General features: G+C 36.4%; 2 pseudogenes; both read right to left on the bottom strand.

The window, feature by feature from the left end:
- Positions 1 to 247: 247 nt before the first annotated feature.
- LOC138811582 (protein lin-28 homolog A pseudogene) lies at positions 248 to 878 on the bottom strand (annotated as a pseudogene).
- A 4,804-nt stretch (positions 879 to 5,682) lies between these two features.
- LOC138811586 (U6 spliceosomal RNA) lies at positions 5,683 to 5,782 on the bottom strand (annotated as a pseudogene).
- Between the last annotated feature and the right edge of the window lie 740 nt (positions 5,783 to 6,522).

Raw genomic sequence — 6,522 nt, 5'->3', positions numbered from 1 at the left:
TCACAAGTGGTTCCCCAAAGCCCCTCACTTGAATTGGGATAGATCATGATGGGATTACTATGCATCACCCCTTCCCCTCATCAAAAGAGAAGATGGGATGATGCTGGGACATCCTGGCCTGAGACATATGGAAGAGCCAGCTACTCGCCAACCCAATCCATATTCCAACTTTCTCCACTTTGCCGATTGATGCCTGCTCCTTGAAACTTCCTGCTAGCTAGAGTTGCCCCCCCCCGACTCTGGGGGCTCAATTTTGGGGCTCAGGGAGCAGGGCAGGGCTGTGGATCTCTTCTTCTTCCCTAAAGTAGGCAGGCTTTCCCTGGGAACTGGGGACCTGCTGAGCCTTCAGTGGACAGGAGGCCACCATATGGTTGATGCTTTGGCAGAAGTGGCACTTCTTGGGCTGTGGTGGCAGCTTGTATTCCTTGGCATTATGGTCTAGACCACCACAGTTGTAGCACCTGTCTCCGTTGGATCTGCTCTTCTGCATGTTCTTCCCCTTTGGCCACCTCTTACTCCCAATACAGAAAACCCCACTGGGCCCAGTGACTTGGATGGATTCTAGGCCTTTGGCAGACTTCTTAAAGGTAAACTCCACAGCCTCCCCCTCCTTCAGGCTCTGGAAGCCCTCCATGTGCAGCTTATTCTGGTGCACAAAGACGTCCAACAGGGGGTCGAGCGCTACGCTGATGCGGGCTGTCATGGATAGGAAGCCGAACCCTCTGCGCACATTGAACTACTTACAGATGCCAGCCCTGTGCAACAGCTGAGGCTCCTCAGCCACCTGAGCGGCATCCTCCTGCGCCTGCCTCCTCGGGTGCCTTCTCCGCTGCCTTGGCGCAGCCACCTCCCAACTGCTGGTTGGACACCAAGCCCATGGCCATTGTCTGAGCCCACGGCCCCGGGCCCCTGGTCGGGCTGCTGCTGGCCCCAGAGAAGTACGGAGGCAAAGGGCAGGTTGGCAGAAGAGGCGGCTACATCTTCCCTGCACAATCCATTTTTCAAAATTTCTTATGATACTGAAGATTCAATTATAAACTATTAACACTTGAAAATAACTCATTTTTTTGGGGAGTAGGACACAAAACACAAGATTAATCCTAATCATTTTCAAAGACATTTATTTACACTACAAATTCACTCTTATAACTACAAAGATTCTAAAAATAACTGAAGCATAGTGTCAAAAAGCACATAATTTAACATAATCATGTACGTTCAAAGGACTGTGCTAATAGAAAACAAAGTTATACTAATAATTAGCTCACCCAATTCACTTCCATTCTTTTATTCTATATCTTTTAGTTTCATAAAAACTGGCTTTTCATAAAATGATGCATAAAAAGCCTATATATCCATTAACATTTTCAGATATTAACAATGTTTATTTCAGAAATGCTTTTAGCTGTATAGTCAATGAACTGAAATAACATTGAAATATTCAAAGGGGTTTCAGAAATTGCAAGACTTGCTCTGGGATGTTATTTATATTGGAAAAGATATTCAAAAAGCCTTATTTGTTAAAGTTGTGATAGTTACTCCCACAAAAGAACAATTAATGAAGAAACATTTGTATGTACAAAACAACTTCAAATGCATCCACAATCTGGAGGTGACACATGCTTTTTGTTTGTTTTTGCAATGTATATCTAACAAACGTATCCACAATACTGATTTTCAGTCAATATGATGGGATATTCAAACCTAAAAAATACGGGGTTTATTATCTTAGTGTGAATAGATATGATCTTACAAAGAAAGTTATTTTCAACAGAAATCTGGAAAGAGTTTATCCACCTTGAGTTTCACAGGAATAACCAGCGAGTAATACTTGTTTGGTCGAGTAGGTCAAAATCACTCCATGAGTATATCTTAAAAGTATATCCAATTTAAGAGGTCAAATACATATTTTGTACTGACAGTCATCTTACATCAATAATTCACTACCTAATTATATGTGTATCTTATTGCCTAATATATACTAAGAACTGAAAGTGATCTCTTTTATCTAACTTAATGGTGTAAATGCTTTATTTATGATGATGTTATTATTTGACAAATAAAATGTACAGAAGGGTGGTTCCACTGAAATAACAGGATGGAACACTGATAAATAACTATATTTCAACACAGCTCTTTTCAGCCTCACTCTGTCCACATTGGCAAGCAACATTGCAAATGCACACACTCACGCATATACACACACATGTACGCACATTTATAAACACATATACATGCATGCCAAATTCAGGATTTACTGTACAAAAAAGTTCAAATAAAATATTAGTGATTAGGAAAAATGATAACTTGCCTTATTACAAAATAATACATAATCCAGTGTCCACGATTGTTACATTTTACCTGCCTCTCCACATGCGACCACTTAATTTATTTTTAATTAATTAATTAATTCATTAGTTTGGTGCTTATACTAGAGCTTGAACTCAGGGCCTGACTCTGTTCCAGAATTTGTTATTTTTTTTTTGTTTTAGTTTTCTCAAGGCTAGCAATTTAATGCTTATCCTACAGCTCCATTTCAAGTTTTTGTGGTTACTTTCAAATCAGAATCTAATGGACTTTTTTTTCTTGGTCTGGTTTCAAAGCACAATCATCAGATTTCATCTTTTTGATTAGCTAGGATTAAAGACCTGAGCCACCGGAGTGGCTCCTACTTTTCTCTATACTTATCTAATGCACATACTTAAATAGTAATTTAAAACTGAGAGCATACAATCAAGATGTACAGTGATGATATTGTCCTGTCAGAAATTCAAGTTAATAATGTAAATTTATTCTTAAGACCATACGCAAAAAAAACTTACGAAGAAATTTGATGATGATGATGATGATGATGTGTGTGTGTGTGTGTGTGTGTGTGTGCTGTTGCAATATATTCCACATATAAGCACTGTGAATGGGTGTCCAGCCATTCACAGTTATTGCATGAATATCTGCCTTGAGCTACCAACTCATGGACAATGTCTAGGTGTCCACTCTGGGCTTCCCAATGAAAAGGAGTTTACTCATCCTCATCCCTATTATTCATATGAGTGGCCTTTTTGGAAAGTATTCTCCGCACTGTAGTAAGCTGCAAGGCAAGTACTCTACCACTGAGCCACCATCCTAGCCCGAGGTTTAAGATTCTTGTCTGTAATTTGGTCAAAGCTCTGACTCTTTATGTAGGCTACTAAAAATGTATTTACTAATTTTAAGTAAATACATATATTCTATTTCTATCTCTTTTAAAAAAATAAAAAAAAATGTTTGTTCTGTAAATTGATTAGAAGCATGGATTTTGTGGCTAGCTAAGTCATTGCACATCTGGATCTCTTTTCCTCTCTCTTTCATGGTTCTCATAGACAATATGATTGCTCCATAATTATCCTAATTTATTTTGTTTTTATATTTTTGGTTGCATCATTTCACTTTCAGCTCTACCATTTCCCACATCAGCACCACATAAACAGAACCATCCAGAAGTGGTTTTGTGGCTCAAGTGGTAGAGCGCTTGCCTTGATTTGAAGAGCTCAAGGATAGTGCCCTGGCCCAGAGTTCATGCCCCACAGCTAATTTAAATAAAAAGAATCTAAATACTTGATAATTCTACTAACAGATCTGACTGAAATCAATTGAATCACACTTTTCCTGTACAATGAAGGAATAGGTCCAGGCTAGGAAAGCAGCTAGAGAGGGCAGGGTGATTGTATCTGTAACAAATCTTTGTGGATAATGGTATCGAGGATTACTTACTGGTGATTCACTTGCACTGGAAGCATGATTCTGAACGATTGCTTGCTGATTGCTTGCTTTGATCATTATATCCTCCAAGAAGAAAAAGTGAAATTTAATTGATAGCAAAGGACTACTAATACATTTTGACTTCTCATTAAGCATCTTCAATCATCAAAATCACCTGAAGACAATAGATAGGCGTATTTTTAGATGACAACAAATATCTTTAAAAAAACAATAATTTAGGTAGTCATACAAAGGACTTCTATTTTACTATTGCATTATACATTTTTTCGAATGTTAAATACTAACATTAGAAAGCTATTAGAAATCTCTTTAAGCCCATATGTTGAATAGTGAGTTCTCTCACACTAGAACATTGTATTTCCCAAATCATTTACATAGAAGGCATTGTTTCCTATTTTCTCATTCCTAGAATAAGTTGCACATGAAGACACCACTGGTCCTCATTTTCAGTCTGTACCTTTGAATATTGAGGAAAATCTTTCCTCTGCTCTCTCTAAATTCCCTACTCTCCAGTTAGAATAATTTCGAGTAGTAAAAATGGAAAAAGATAAAATAAAAAATCATGGTGAATAAATATATGCAGAAAATTCACCAGATTTTTCTGACCAGTTCAACCAATGTGAACTATTGGGGAAAAACATGGACATCTCATTCCCCCTGGCACTCAAAGTCTCCGGTTAGGCAATTCTGATGAAGACAGGAATTAAGATGAAAAAGTGAGGAATAGTATCAATTGCAAGAAAAAAATGGAGTAGGACCCAAGAAAATTTTCTCTTTTGGATCCTGAAATTATTCAGCTTACTATGGTGTGGAGACTACTTTCCAAAAAGGCCACCCAGATGAATACTAGGGATGAGGATGAGTATAACCCTCTTCATCGGGAAGCCTAGAGTGGACACTTAGACATTGTCCATGAGTTGGTAGCTTAAGGCAGATATTCATGCAATAATTCTGAATGGCTAGACACACCTGCACAGTGCTTATATGTGGAATAATACCAGAGTGGCTTCTTTCTTAATTCATCATGATGCAGATACCAGTCCCCAAACTAAAGGTCTCTTGACCCCCTTGCATCTCGCTGCTGGGAATAGAAATAACAACAATATGCTGTATCTCCTTCTGTGGAACCATTATATGAAACCAGGTCTGAAGAACAACTTGGAAGAAACTGCATTTGATATTTCCAAAAGGATAAGTAAGTATTACTACCTCTTTGAAGTTGTGGAAGACTGTACATATTGTTCTCCTAAGTTGTAATGGTATGGTTAAGTGTCTTAAATTTCAAAAATGCCAGTCCATCCTTTGTGTCCCTACAATTTTTTTCACAATACAAAGCAACAGCAATATCTTACTTTAAAAATTCATGGATTCCATGGTATTCTTCCAAGTGAATTGTCTGACTTTGATGTCAAAATGTATTCAAGAGTTGTTTGTATACATCTATAATAATTTCAAGAGAGTTTGTGATTTTTTTGGATCAGAAATAATTTTAACATCTTTTGAAAAGAATAGTATAGACACTATAGATGTTCATGGCATTTTTCTGAAAAAAGTATATCTATGTTTGTATAATGTCCATAATCTATTTAATTCGCTCCTACATATAATAATTTGAATTCTACATTGTTATATAATGTATATGTTCGTTAATGTGTCCTTTCAGATTGCATTCCATATAGAAAAATTTAAGATTCCTTTTTTCCTAGGTCCTTGTATTTTTTTATTTCTGTGGGATAAAATGACAATGTTAACTAATTTCAAGTTTTGTAAAGGTTATGATATGTAAAGGCCTTTCTCAGGTGAAGATTTAATATACTGATGTCAAACTAACCTTTAATTCTATGAATTACAGGTCTTGTTACACTTGTGTTTTTGTAATCAACTTTTTAATAACTGTTTTTCATTTCTTGCATTTGAAGAATGAAAAATATGGGATACTTCACAAATTTTCATATCATCCTTCTGCCAGTGCCATGTTAATCTCTGTATTGTTGTAATTTGGGTAGACCTGCTGCTGAAACATGTAGTATCCTCTAAATTTAAGTACTTAATGATGGAATCTTCCTACAGGCATATATCCATGGTTGAATATTTATAACAAGGAACCCTTATTGTTCCTAAATATGCTATTGATCTTATTTCTCTAAAATTCTTTGTATAATGGGAAAAAACCCATTGTTTGGTAGATTGCTCACATTTGCAATTTTATATTTAATTTTATTTTTAATTTAATTTTATTTTATTTTATTTGAAATTTTTTGTCAATGACTATTTTGTCTTCTTCATTTTAAATTTGATCATACTTTGAAGCCTTTACAGCTAAGTCCAAAGGTGATTGCTTTTCAAGTATTTATTTATCACAACTGAGTTAGCTTTGTGGAGCTAATGGATTCAAAGTAAGCCTTGCTTAAGAGGTACTTCTAAACTTGTGCAACTTAAAATTTCCCAAATGAGGTCTTGCTGGCACAAATGTCTAGCTGACCCTTTACCCTTCTTCCATGTACGAACAGACCAATCAGAATATCTTACCCTGACAGCATAGATTGTCTACTGGAACAAAACTAACCTTAGTTACAAGAGATCATAGAGAGATGAACAGTGCTGTCAGAATTGTTCAGAATAGAAGGTATTTTATCAAAATATAATTGTTTACTATACTTATCATTTCAAAAGTAGCTAAAGCCAAGAAGGTGAAAAAATTGTTCATATGCATGATTACCTACTGTCCTTTCCTGTCTATCATCCAACCAGGCAGGAACTTAC

This window comes from Dipodomys merriami, unplaced genomic scaffold, assembly GCF_024711535.1.
Source record: "Dipodomys merriami isolate MVZ:Mamm:240054 unplaced genomic scaffold, mDipMer1.0.p SCAF_537, whole genome shotgun sequence".
In the NCBI taxonomy this organism is placed as follows: domain Eukaryota; kingdom Metazoa; phylum Chordata; class Mammalia; order Rodentia; family Heteromyidae; genus Dipodomys; species Dipodomys merriami.
Note: the sequence above shows the minus strand (reverse complement) of the source record. Positions and strands in the feature narration are given on the sequence as shown.